Genomic DNA, 13,417 nt, shown 5'->3' with positions numbered 1-13,417 from the left:
TTTTATTCTTTCTGCCAAAATGGACAATTTCACACTTTCCCACATAGTACCCCATTCGTCATAAATTTGCCCATTCACTTAACCTATGTATATCCCTTTGTTGGCTCCTTATGTCCTCTTCACAACTCCCTTTCCTACCTATCTTTGTGGCATAACCTATCTTTTTCTCTTCATCCAAATAATTTAAATACATTTTAAAGAGTTGAAACCCCAATACCAACCCCTATGGCACACCACTCATGACATCCTGCCTACCTAGAAAACACTAACGTATTCCTATTCTCTACTTCTCTATTAGCAAGCCAGTGTTGATGGTATTGATAAATCTTGGGTTTCTGTAATATTTTTAAGAACATACATTGCTGAAATAAGTCTGTTGGATCTATGGAATTCATTGCCACAGAAGACTGTGGAGACCAGGTTATCGAGTATATTTAAGACTGAGATAGATAGGTTCTTGATTATTAAGAAGATCAAAGGTCATAGGGAGAAAGCAGAAGAATGGGGTTGAAAAACTTGTCGGCCATGATGGAATGGAAGAGCAGACTCGATGGGCCAAATGGTCTAATTTCTGCTCTTATGTCTTATGGTCTTATGTTTGAGAAACTCTTGATGTAGATCAGGTTTCAAATTTTTGAGAAGTTTAACTTAATTTGCTTTAGCTGTGATGAAGCCAAGTTGAGAAGCATACAAAATCCATTTTGTAGTGTATATATTGTAAGCACTTTTGGTGCTGTTCATGTTCAAAATGGCGTTTGCACTCTTAGTGTACACCTCCAGTGCTGACTGCTTCAGACTCTATTTTGGGTAAGCTTTAAGCATCATTGGAAGCAGGCAGAATAGGCAGGTTATGGTATCAGTCAGACTCTAATGATTCAACCCTTTTGATGCCATTTTTGATTCCAGCATTTCAGTTATCACCCTCTCTAAACTTTGCATGGTGAAACGTGCATAGGAGCAGGGAGGACTATCACAGCTCCCACACCCACAGGCCCAAACTTGGTTCAACTAGACAGCTCACTGCCACCATCTTGAGGATAATTTGCAATAGGCAAAATATCTTGCCCTTACCAGCTTTATTCCATAAAAACAATAAAAAAGGAGATTGCAAGCTGCAAAAGCCTCTTTCACTTGTTTTCAATCATTGTGCTGTAGACGGCTTGCATCATAAGTGGTACAATATGCAGAGGCAATGCTAAGAAAAACAACCCACTTAAAGAGGAGGAGGAGGAGAAGGAGGAGGAGAACTCCACCCCAGAGCTTTCAGTGAACAATTTGACTGTTTACCGTAAGGCAGAAATGTGCAGCATCTCTGTTTCATTGAAATCTGTTACCTTCTTCGAGGTAGACCTGCAGCCATATGAGGAGAACCTTGGCCATAAACCTGTTTTGTCTTGAGCTCCTTTTGGACTGGAGCAAATTACATTTTGTTTGATGGTTGGTGCATACATGATAGGCCAAAGAACTTTTTTCCATGCTGCAAAAACTCTGTGACTCTACATCTTTACGACGTCTTGATCATCTCTCAAATCAGCATCCACTATCGTATGGAAAGGTCACCAACATGCTATATGCACTGAGAGAGGAGCACCTTACATTTTGTTTTGTTGGAACAAAGCAAACAGAACAAAAACATACCAGATGTCACTTTGCGCTCGAACGCCTCAGATCCATTGCAACCACACCGTTCCTGTCCTTCAATATCAAACCTCACACAGTGCTTTATGGAGGTCAGATCCGAGTATCTTGGCAACAGCAATGACATCTTTATTCTGAAGGACTTATCTACGTTTCAGCATCCGTAAGAAACCAGATGGTTGCTACAGGATGACAAGGACTATCCATCATTTAATAGTGGTTCACAATGCATGCACACATAGACAACACGTGTGACGAAAGGCATAGTACCATTTGAAATTTGATTGAGCAGACCACTTGGGTGCTTAAGAAAAGCAAGCTCTCCAAAGTCCATGACTCCCTTCCTTGCGGTCTGCTGCATTTTGCACATGCTCCTCATAGTGAGAGTGCAACCTTTGCCATGAGTATATGGAAAGCAGGGCCTCAAAACTGTTTTTTAGCTGGGCTGTCTATGATCATCTTATCTGACTGCAATACCAGTGAATGCACATCTAATTTCCCCCATTCAGTTAATGTTCAACAACACACTTTGCTTCATTTATTCGGCTGCTCTGAAATCCAAATTTGCAACATTCAGGTGGCTTCAGCTTGTGCTACAATGAAAGCTGAGACATTTATCAGGCATTGCATCGTGGTTGGGTCCACAATTGTATTTGTGTGATTGCCCACCACATCTGCACTGGGAAGGACAGGCTGCAGACTCTGTGTGACATTATGTTCATGGTTGTTGCTGGATGCCTTCATTATTCTTGATGATGACTACAGGCTTTTCAGCAGACTGCTATGCACCAAGAATTTTATGTATGCATATTCACTAGCTCTTTTTGCATGTTTTCTCATCATATTCCTCAACTGAATATGTCCTGTGCAACTGAACCCTTCTGTCCTTTTACCCTCTGGCAAGTTGCATTTTCATTACCCTTCCCTTTCTCTTGGCTACAGCCCATTTATACTGGAGTGTTTCACCATGTGCAGATCCCTCCTCTATTCAAGTTTCCATCGTGTCATGCAAATATCTGATCTGGTTACTGAAACTGTGAGAAAGTGACAGGGTTTCTTCTGCCAAGTCTTTTCCTCCTCTTCTTGCTCCTGCTATATTGCCTCACCAAGGTGCAATTCTTGATCATCTGACTGGAGAAAGGCAAAACAGTGTGATTATGGTGAGGGTAGTATGGCAGAGGGGTTAAAGTGTGAGTTGCAAGCTTACACCATCTGCAGCTTGGAAATCAGAAACTATTCAGGAGTAAGTAGCAGCAGATGGTGAAAAGGAGGAATAGATTTCTGTTAACAATGGTGTCAGTTGTTACCATGTCGGTAAGCATTCTGTATTTTAGCAGAATTAGAGTTTACAGCTGTGTCAGCCTTGCCAATTAAGTGCTGCTGCCCGCAATTGTGTGCCAATTGGTCCAACTAGAAAGAAAAGTATTTTAGGACGGTATGACGTGCTTGTCATGACTGCTAGTTAATAGTGTGTAGAAGCTGAGAGATGTGTGTATGAAGTTGCAGCAGTGATTTCTGCGAAAGGGTGAGGTAAAGCTAAGAATTAAAGTAGAAAATGCTGGAAAGACTCAGCCCAACAGGCAGCATCTGCAGAAAAAGAAGTTAATGCTTCAGGTCAGGTAATAGTTAAAAGGGAAAACGATGATTGAAATGGGGGTGTGGGATGATGGTACAAAAGTACAGAGTCTAAAATAAATAGAAAATACTGTAAATATTCACATGTCTGATGAATGATCATTGACCTGGAATGTTATTGCTTGTTTTCATCTCTACAGATGCTGCCTAACTTGCTGAGTATGTCCAGCAATTATTAACAAAAAGGTATTTTATTAAAAAGTGATGGTGATAGATCAAGGAAAGGAACAAAATATGTATCCAGGATATGAGAATGGGTGAGCAGAATTACGTTCAGCAGCTATCATTAAAAGAAATGGAGGCAAAGATTATGATTAGCAGTCATTGAACTTGATACTGAGAACAGAAACCTGCAAAGATGAAATCATATTATTTGCATTCTTGCCTTCCACTTTATCACAGATTTTTCTGTTTGTTCTTTCATCCTGAAACTTTTCTGTGTCTGGTTTTAAATGTGTTGCATCCCTCAGCAGTTCCAATTCCAACAAAGGAACACTGACCTCAAACATTAACATCTGTGAAGACATAAATAGAATTGCCTGACTTGCTATGTCCAGCAGTTTAGTTTTTTAGCATTTGCAGTGTTTTGTTCTGACGAAGCTATGAAAAGTAAATATGAATCACGATTGGTGGAAATTGTTGGTGTAGTAATGATTGGAATATGATGAATTGAGCAGTGTGTAAGAGTCATGGTATAAGTTGGATGAGATACTTGAGACTGTACTGCTTGCATCAATTACCACTCTTAGCTTTTCCTCTTGCCTTCACAGCACATGCTGGAGGAACCCTTCCACCATGTGGATAGAGGACCTGTCCTCTGTTTTGGCATATAACAATTTCATGCTGAATCAAATCTGTTCCATTATTTCATATTGAACCAATATGATCTTATCACATTGTCCCTGCTCTGAAAATGTTAATGTATTTTAAGCATAATTCTGATGTAAACATAATTTCTATTTTTCTGGATGCATTGGAGCATGGTATTATGGGGTTCCTTTTAATGTACGGCCATTTTAGAAAGAATCCCTACAGTGATTAATTTACAAAAAAAAATTGAATGAATCAAATAAAATTCGTTTGTAAAGTAATTAAGGAGGTCATATAGTAGTGCTGAACCCTAATGGATTTACCACTGACTAAACCCCTTCTGCTCCTGACAGATCTAAGGAAGGACAATTTTGGTGGGATTAGGCAGGAACTTTCAAAAGTTGATTGAGGTTAGCTAATCGCAGTTAAAGGGATGGCTGGTAAGTGAGAGGCCATCAAAAATGAGATAATGAGAGTCCAGAGACAGTATGTTCCTCTTAGTGTGAAAGGCAAGTCTGGTAGGTGCAGAAAATGCTGGATGACGGGAGAAATTGAGGTTCTAGTCAAGGAAAAGAAGGAAGCATAAGTCAGATATAGATAGCAGGGATTGTGTGAATCCTTAGAAGAGTAGAAGGGCAGTCAGAGTATTCTGAAGAGGAAAGTCAGGGGGCCGCAAAGGAGACATAAGGTCACTTTGGCAAATAAGGTTAAGAAGAATCCAAAGAGATTCTACAAATACATTAGCAGAAAAAGAGTAACTAGAGAGAGAATAGGACCCATTAAGAACAGGGAGAAAATGAGAATTGCAGATGCTGGGGAAGGCCTTATGCCTGGAACGTCTATTCTCCTGCTCCTCGGATGCTGCCTGAGCTGCTGTGCTTTCCCAGCAACACACTCTCGATCCCCATTAAAGAAAACAAGGTTGCTCGAGTTTGGAATCACACGAGATAGGTGAAATACTAAATGAGTATTTTGTGTCAATGTTTACTTGGCAGAAGGATACGGAAGCTAGAAAACTTGGAGAAATAAATTGTGATATCTTGACAAGTGTCCATCTTACAGAGGAGGAGATGCTGGATATCTTGAAACGCATAAAGGTGGACAAATCCCTGGGACCTGATCAGGTGTATTCCAGAACTTTGTAGAAGCTAGGGAACTGATCACTCAGATCCTTACTGAGATATTTGTCTCATCGATAACCACGGGTGACGTGCCAGAAGACAGGAGGTTGGCTAACATGATGACATTATTTAAGAAAGCTGCTAAGGAAAAGGCAGGGAACTATTGACTGGTGAGCCTGACGTTAATGGTGGATAAGTTGATGGAGGAGATTCTAAGGGACAGGATTTACATGTATTTGAAAAGGCAAGGACTGATTTGGGAGAATCAACATGGTTTTGTGCATGGGAAGTTGTATCTCATTCACTTGATTGAGTTTTTTGAAAAAGTGATGATGATTGATGAAGGCAGAGCAGTGGGCATTTTCTGTATGGACTTCAGCAAAGCAGTCAACAAGGTTCCACATGATAGACTGGTAAGCAAAGCTGGATTACATGGAATACAGGAAAGCTAGCCAATTGGATACAAAATACAAAGTAGGAGATTGGAGGCCTGTGACCAGCAGTGTGCCACAAAGTTCAGTGCTGACTCTACTTCTTTTGTCATTTATATAAATGATTTGGATGTGATTATAGGAAGTACTGCAAGTAGGTTTGCAGATGAAACCAAAATTGTTGGTGAAATGGACAGCGAAGAGGGTTAGCTCAGAGTACAATGGGACCTTGATCAGATCGGCACATAGGCCAAAGAGTGGCAATTGCAGTTTAATTTAGATAAATATGAGGTGCTGCATTTTGGTGAGGCAAATCAAGGCTTATACACCTAATGGTAAGCTCCTGAGGAGTGTTGCCCAACAAAAAGACTTTCAGTGCAGATTCATAGTTCCTTAAAAGTGGAGTGGCTGGTAGACAGTAGTGAAGAAGGCATTTGGTATGCTTGCCTTTATTGGTCAGTGAATTGTGAATAGGAGTTGGGAGGTCATGTTGTGGCTGTACAAAACATTGGTTCGGCTGCTTTTGAAATACTGCGTTCAATTCTGGTCTCTCTGCTATAGGAAAGATGTTACAAAACTTAAAAGGGTTTAGAAAAGACTTACAGGGATGCTGCCAAGATTGGAAGATTTGAGCTATAGGGAAAGGCTGAATAGGCTGAGGCTATTTTCCCTGCAGCATCGGAGGTTGTGGAATGACCTTATAGAAGTTTATAAAATCATGAGGGGACATGGATCAGGTGAATAGTCAAGATCTTTTCCCCAGAAGTTCAAAACTAGAGGGCATAGGTTTAGGGTGAGAAAGAAAAGATTTAAAAGGGACCTAAGGGGCAACATTTTCATGCAGAAGGTGGTATGTATACGGAATGAGCTGCCAGAGGAGGTGGTGGAGGCTGGTAGAAGTTCAACATTTAAAAGGCATCTGGATGGGTGCATGAATAGAAAGAGTTTAGAGGGATATAGGCCAACTGTTGGCAATGGGGTGAGATTTATGCAGATTATTTGCACGGCATGGATGAGTTAGACCGAAGGGTCTGGTTCTGTGCTGTACATCTCTGTGACTTGTGATAACTTGCCATCAGGTTTTATGTATGAAGAATGCAATGTACTGGTATCAATGGAATTCTACACTACGAAGCATCACCATCATCAGGAGAGAGGTTTGGTGCAGAGGGTCTGAATAATGTGGCCCATGTTGCGTTTTCATGTGCTTGCCAAATTTGTATTTCAGTCAAGGGTAAGGAAAAATTGTTTTTGTGGGATCAGGCTTTGTGGAGTATACAATTTCCAAGCTGATAGTGAAAATGAACACTTAATTTGTTTTTTTTTCTTCAAAGCAATTCTTTTCTTGACTTTCCAAATGTTTTCTTTAAGAATGCATGCTTCACCTTAAAGTTCTGTACCAAATAATTGTTTTTTATAATGCTGCATTAAATTGACAGTTCATTTTAGCAGTGCTGCTTTTATTTTGTTTTGAATTATTAACAGTAAAGCACCGTGGTCTGTTTGGTCACGCTGATCGGACTTGCTTCATATTGATTTGTTTTAATTGTATCTGTGTTGATTTATCATCAGGCAAAACTACTTCTAAGATGTTAATTCTGTTTTATTGAGTTGAAAAGAAGTCTTTACAAGGCAAAAGAAATCTTTCATATAACTATTAGCAAAATGTTTGAGATCTTAGTTGTGGACCTCAGATTTGTGTTTAATTTTAAGATTTAATATTAAACTTAACTCAGCTCTTTCTGTCTGCTTCCATATTATACTATTTCAGATTATATTGAGGTTTTAAAAAATAAATCATGTTAAAAGTTCTAATGCAGAACATGAACATTCTTCTGCAAGAATAAGTTATTTGAGTTATAAATTTTATATAACAATTTTTATTCAAATTAAGAATGAACTGACATATTTGCAGAGAAACTACCTATTACAAGTAATGTTTGCCATTTTAAGTGAACAGAAGTATTGCTGAACCTATTACAGTTGTAACTAAACATACTTCTTAGTTGCATCTATATAAACACATTAATTATTACTTAAGGAATTATTATACTATTAGCATGATAACATTTGAATTTCCAGAAGATAATTTAGTTTGATTAAAAGCAGTATTTTTGTAAAGTAGAGGACAAAGGAAATGGAGCCGAACATTACTGCAATATAAGTTCTTTCCTGGAAGCCAATCACCTAGTCATTGAGAAGTACATTAGATTTTGAGTAACCTGATTAATTATTGTTGTTTCAAGCTGTATTGTTTTCTTGGAATATTGAGGCAGTTTTGCTGATTTTAAAATAATAAGGCTAAAACATCATTAAATTAACAATAATTAAATCATTGTGATTTTGATACTTAGTCATTCTATGAAATGAAACGTTTTTACATAATGACCAGTTTATACAGTTGGCATTATGATGTTGAGTGAAAATTGCAGCATTTTCTTTTCTGGGTGATAACGCAATTTAAACATGTCCTTTGGAATCTTCTTTCATGGAAACACAATTGAAATTCATTCAAATTGCATTCAGCACACTTTGAAGCGTAACAAGTGGAAGATTAAATTAATTGTAATTTTTAGCTTCTGAATAAAAGTGTAACTTCATACCTGACGAATTTCTTTGGTTGCCTTTTGGGTTTTGGGGCACTCTAGTCCTTAAATTGTTCCCAGATTCTCAGGCGAGATGTTTCACAGAACAAAACTGCAATATGGTTGTCGTAAAACACAGCTTTAATATTGGTTTCGTTTGCTAACTTTCACCTCACCTCATCAGCAACACTCAGCTGTGGGTGTCCTCATTGTATAAATTAATCTGGAAACTAAAAACCATTTGCTCACTGACTGTGGCTGAGTTTTATGGTTAAACGCTTCTGTCAGCTTATGTGAAAGAGGAATCTTGCATATTTCCTTTGAGACTTAGCATATGGAATCAATAAAGGGCTAAACTGAAACAGTGTGTGTTGGATTTTATTTTTGTCTCTATCCATGCCAAGTTTATTTGACTGCTGTTTGTATTAAGTTGTTCATGAAGTAAGATGAAGTTTAAACCTTTAACGTTTTCAGTGAGATGGAAAAAATTGACAGTTCTTAAACTTAACCCGAGAACAATAAGAAGAAAAAAAAGGAGCAAGAGTCACAGAGACTTGGAGATTTACACAATATTCATATTGAGGAAAAATAGGTTTCCATTCAAATTTTAAATAAATATAGATTATGTAGAGGGTTTAGAGTGGGTTCACAAGAGAATGATTAAAATAGTTTCAGGGACAAGGGTTTGCGTTTGCTTAAATGGACTGGTGATGGTTACATTATTCTCATTAGAATGACAATTATGAGAGAAAATTGTGATAGAGATATTTCATTCACAAAAAGTTTAGTTACAGTAGATACAGAGAGAATATTTCTGATAGCTGAAGGTCCGCCACCAACAAGTAAAGATTTAAGGTGATTCGCAAGAGGGGTGATAAGAGAATTTAGTTTTCACATGTTGACTGGTTAGGATTTAGAATGTTCTGCCTGATTATAGCAGTGAAAACAGCTTTGATTGTAGCTTTTAAAAGGGAATTAAATAACTACTTCAAGGAGAAAAATATATTGAAGGGATATGAAGAAAGAATTGGAATCGGCACTAATTACATTACTCTTTGAAAAAGTCAGCACAAACTCTGATTTAATTCTGTGCTCTATTATTTGATGATTTTGCACACAATAAATCTACCTCTCAGGTGAAGCAAATATTTGAGTGATTGTTTTACCTCAAAAGAATGCAGTTAACCCCATTCCCAGTCTCTGGCTTTTTCAGCTGAAGTTGTTATTTAGTCCCAGGAAGTATATCAATTCCTCAATTTAACCTCATGCTTAGTTATTTGAAACACTGTTCCTCTATTGGTTGTATGTACTCAAAAGAGGATGGATGAATTATTGAAATGTAAACTCAATTGTTTAATGGCATGTTTCCAATTTACCACTATGTACTCCCAGAAAATTCACCATTATTTTTCTGCACAGCTGCCACCGCTCAAATATGAATATGATGTGTAGAATGTACAGCATAGAAATGTGTTAGGCAAAAGTGAGGACTGCAGATGCTGGAGATCAGAGTCAAGATTAGAGTGGTGCTGGAAAAGCACAGCAGGCTAGGCAGCATCTGAGGAGCAGAAAAATTGACATTTCGGGCAGGAGCCCTTCATCAGGCCCAACAGTTTGCAGATTATGCACCACAAATCTCTTTCCCCCCTAATTCATTCATCCTGCTAACAACCTTTTTTTTCCTCCCTCCTGTACTAATCTGATTTCTCCTTAAATGAATTCACACTATTTGCCTTAACTACTTCTTGTTGTTCCGGGTCATACATTCTCATTGTTCTCTGGTCACAGAAGTTTCTCCTGAATTCTTGATTGGATTTATTTGTAATTATCTTGAATTTGTCACTGATTCCTTGAAACATTTTGAACGTGTATCATCTTCAAGATCAGTGATTAACAATCTGAATGAAAGAATTAATAGCATTGTTGTTAGGTTTGTAGATGACACAAAGATAGAAGGAAGGGTCGGAAGTAGGGAGGCTGCAGATGGATCTGGACCGGCTAGGAAAGTGGGCAAAGAAGTAGCAGATGGAATACAATGTGGGAAAGTGTGATGGTTTGTATTTTGTAGAGTTGAGCAAAAATATCAATCCTTTTGAGAAGATTCCCTACTTTCAAAAATTACTACACTTCTACCAGAATCTTGGAATTTTTAAAAAATCAAACTTAACAAAAGAAAACCCCAACAACTAAGCAATGCTGGAATGTACAGTCCCAGGGACAGTTTGTCTGGAAGCTGGGGGAAACCTGTTCACATCTCAGCCCTACGAGAACATTAATTAACTTTTATGACAAACTGAATTTCAATAACATGGAGTCTGCACAAATTCCAAGACCTTCAACTTCAATGGATAATCAGTCACATGAACACAGGACATTCTATTACAATCAGAAAGCCTATTCACCCCTGATGGAAAAGACATTTGCACCTACTTGGATAGATACATTTTGAAAGGTGCAACAAAGGGACTATTGTAGGAAACCAAATTTGGTGGGGTGATAAGAGGCCTGCAATTTTATATACTTGTAGGCCTTCATTTGACTTGTGAGTTATTCCCCACAGCTACCACCCAGAGAAGGATCCCAGATAGCTACTGTCCCGAGACCGATCTGTACAGCCTTCTCTGAAAAGGGGATCCTGAAGGCAGTTCTGTGACCGACTGACACCAACCTGTTCCTTACCAAGGGAACCAGTGGTGACCGACCACGACCTGCAAACCTGAGAACTGACAATCCCTGAATGCTACCGACCCAACTGACATCAAAAGACCTCAGGGCACATCCTCAGGTGAAAACCGGCTCGCAAAACCCACCAGAAAGCAAGGAGAACCAAGTAACACCCAATAAATCCAAAATGCGTCCCACCAATTCAGCAGACTCAACCCAGACTGAAGGTCTACACCGTCCGAAGCCTTTATCAAAGCATTGGGTATGGCGAGTGATAACAGTACTTCAAAATCTCAAATTCTTCCCAGTGGTGAGCTTAGATCCTGAGGTCCCAAAGTTTTTAACATAGCTAGCAGGTAGGAATAGGTGGGTGGTTACAGTGCAGGGAACCTCAAGGGAAGGAAGTCTAATAATAGTTTCTGTGACTAAACACCTGCTGTTTAGTTCTAATAGTGTTTAACCTGTGTTCAATTTAATAGTACATCCAATTACTGTCCTCTGTATAATTTTGTCTATTTCACTGTTTTATTGCATTTGCCTTTTATATTTAACCTTTTGTAGTTAAATAAACACAGAGATTCTTTTGCACTGAACGACCTGTCTACTGGCTTCTTCATTTCACATTCCCTGGATAAGAACCAGAGATCTGAGGTGATTTGAACCATCTTAAAATCAGCAGATTCCTTATATACTTAAAGAGCTTTGTCACGTTCCATCCTCCTAGACCTTCCATATGTTTACTTCTTCCTTTTGACCAAGGTCATGACATCCCTAGCCATCCAAGGTTCATGTAACGTGCCATACCTATCCTTCATTCTTGCAGGAATGTGCTGCTCCTAAGCACCTATCAACTCCCATTTGAAATACTTCCACATGTCCAATCAAAATTTGCCTGTTCCTGCCTAATATTGTTGTGGTTTGCCTTCCTCCACTTTAACACCTTCACCTAAGGACTACTGTTGTTCCTATTCATGAATATCTTAAAACACTCAGTATTATGGTCACTCGTCCCAAAATGCTCCCCCAATGAAACTTCACTTACCTGGTTGGGCTCATTTCCCAAAAACAGGTCCAGTATAACCCTTCCCTGGTGGACTGTTTGCATACTATGTTAAGAAACCATACTGAATGGTCCTAACAAATTCTGCCATATCCAAGCCCCAAGGACAAATTGAGTCCCAGTCAATATAGGGGAAGTTAAAATCGTTCACCACAGTAACCCTGTTGTTTTTGCATCTTACCAAAATCTATCTACATATTGTTTTCTCAATGTCCTGCATTGTGATTTCATCTTTCCTGAGTTCTACCCATATTGCCTCACTGCACAAGTCCTCTGAGGTACCTTCCCTATGTACAGCTGTGAGATACTCCTTTACCATAATGCAATTCCCCCACCCTTTTACATACCCTTCTATCACAGTTGAAACATTGAAATTCTGGGACATTCAGCTGCCAGTCCTTTCCCTCTTTCAGCCGAGTCGCTGTAATTGCAACAATGTCATAGTTCCAAGTGCTAACCAAAGCTCTAAGTTCATTTACCTTGCCTATTGTACTTCTCACATTGAAACACATGCATTTTAAAACACCTGCCCTGCTATTTTCAGCAACATTTCCCTGCATGTTGTTGGAGAAGGTCACACTGTAGGTTAGAACTATACAGAAAAGGGAGAATAGATGGCCACCAAGTACCCTCAGACATCCAGGCACGTATTGCAGGAATCTCCTGAGTCTATCTTGTTTGCTAATTAGTATTCCATTTTGGATATTGGTAAGACTGTTAGTTCACCAGGAGAATATAGCCAGACCTGTGGTATCATGTGCAGCTTAGCTGCAGAGTTGGGAGGAAGAAAAAGGGAGGAGCAATAAGAATAGGAAATTCCTTAGTGGGTTAGACAGGCATTTCTACAGTCATCTATGTGACTCCAGGATGGTATGTTGCCTCCTTGGTGCAAGAGTAAAGGATGTTTCAGAGTAGCTGCAGGACATTTTTCTGAGGGAGAGTGATCTTTCATAACTCGTGGACCATTTTGCTACTATTGACGTGAGTAGAAGTGAAGATGAAGCCCTGAAAAAAACTTCGGGGAGTGAAGAAAATTTAAAAGGAGAATTTCTGAAGCTGTCATCTCAGGATTACTCCCAATCTACATGTTAGTGATGTTATGACTGCAGCTGATTTTATTACGGAACCAGTCAGATCCCGGATTGAAATCTGATCTGATAGATCAAATTTTGGTTTGTTTTAATGAGGTTGACTTTCACTAAAGCACAAACGTGAAGGCAGCAGTTTTAGTTTTTAAAGTAAAACAAACGTTCATTGCACAAGAGAAATAGAGGAGGAAATAGAAATCTGTTTACTTTGTTCATTGGGTAAATCCTTCTAATATGAACAAAGCCCATTACATACTAGGTATTCTCTAATAGTATTTTATAAAATAAATTACCATGGCTACAGAAAAACTTACAAGTCATTAAACCCCATCACAGATCAAATCCCACAAACCACTAGCTCAAATCCAATCTCTGGAATAAATGG

At 38.8% G+C, this 13,417-nt stretch overlaps 2 protein-coding genes across 7 annotated transcripts in view; one reads left to right on the top strand and one right to left on the bottom strand.

The window, feature by feature from the left end:
- Positions 1-8,511, bottom strand: part of omd (osteomodulin) — a 36,115-nt gene extending 27,604 nt beyond the window's left edge. The window contains exons 1-2 of one of the 2 annotated variants that reach the window (XM_087994212.1): positions 8,239-8,511; positions 3,659-3,788 (exon numbers count right to left, since the gene is read on the bottom strand). The gene's annotated coding sequence lies outside the window, so the exon portion shown is untranslated. The remainder of the gene's footprint in view (positions 1-3,658; positions 3,789-8,238) is intronic. The other variant, XM_043707888.2, reaches the window with a different exon arrangement.
- The window catches only part of cenpp (centromere protein P), a 348,725-nt gene that overhangs the window by 142,905 nt on the left and 192,403 nt on the right, over positions 1-13,417 (top strand). The window lies entirely within an intron of this gene.

The sequence above is a fragment of the Chiloscyllium plagiosum genome, unplaced genomic scaffold, assembly GCF_037043375.1.
Source record: "Chiloscyllium plagiosum isolate Xiang-an unplaced genomic scaffold, Cpla_swu_hap1 HiC_scaffold_14, whole genome shotgun sequence".
Classification (NCBI taxonomy): Eukaryota; Metazoa; Chordata; class Chondrichthyes; order Orectolobiformes; family Hemiscylliidae; genus Chiloscyllium; species Chiloscyllium plagiosum.
This window is presented reverse-complemented; position numbering and strand designations above follow the sequence as displayed.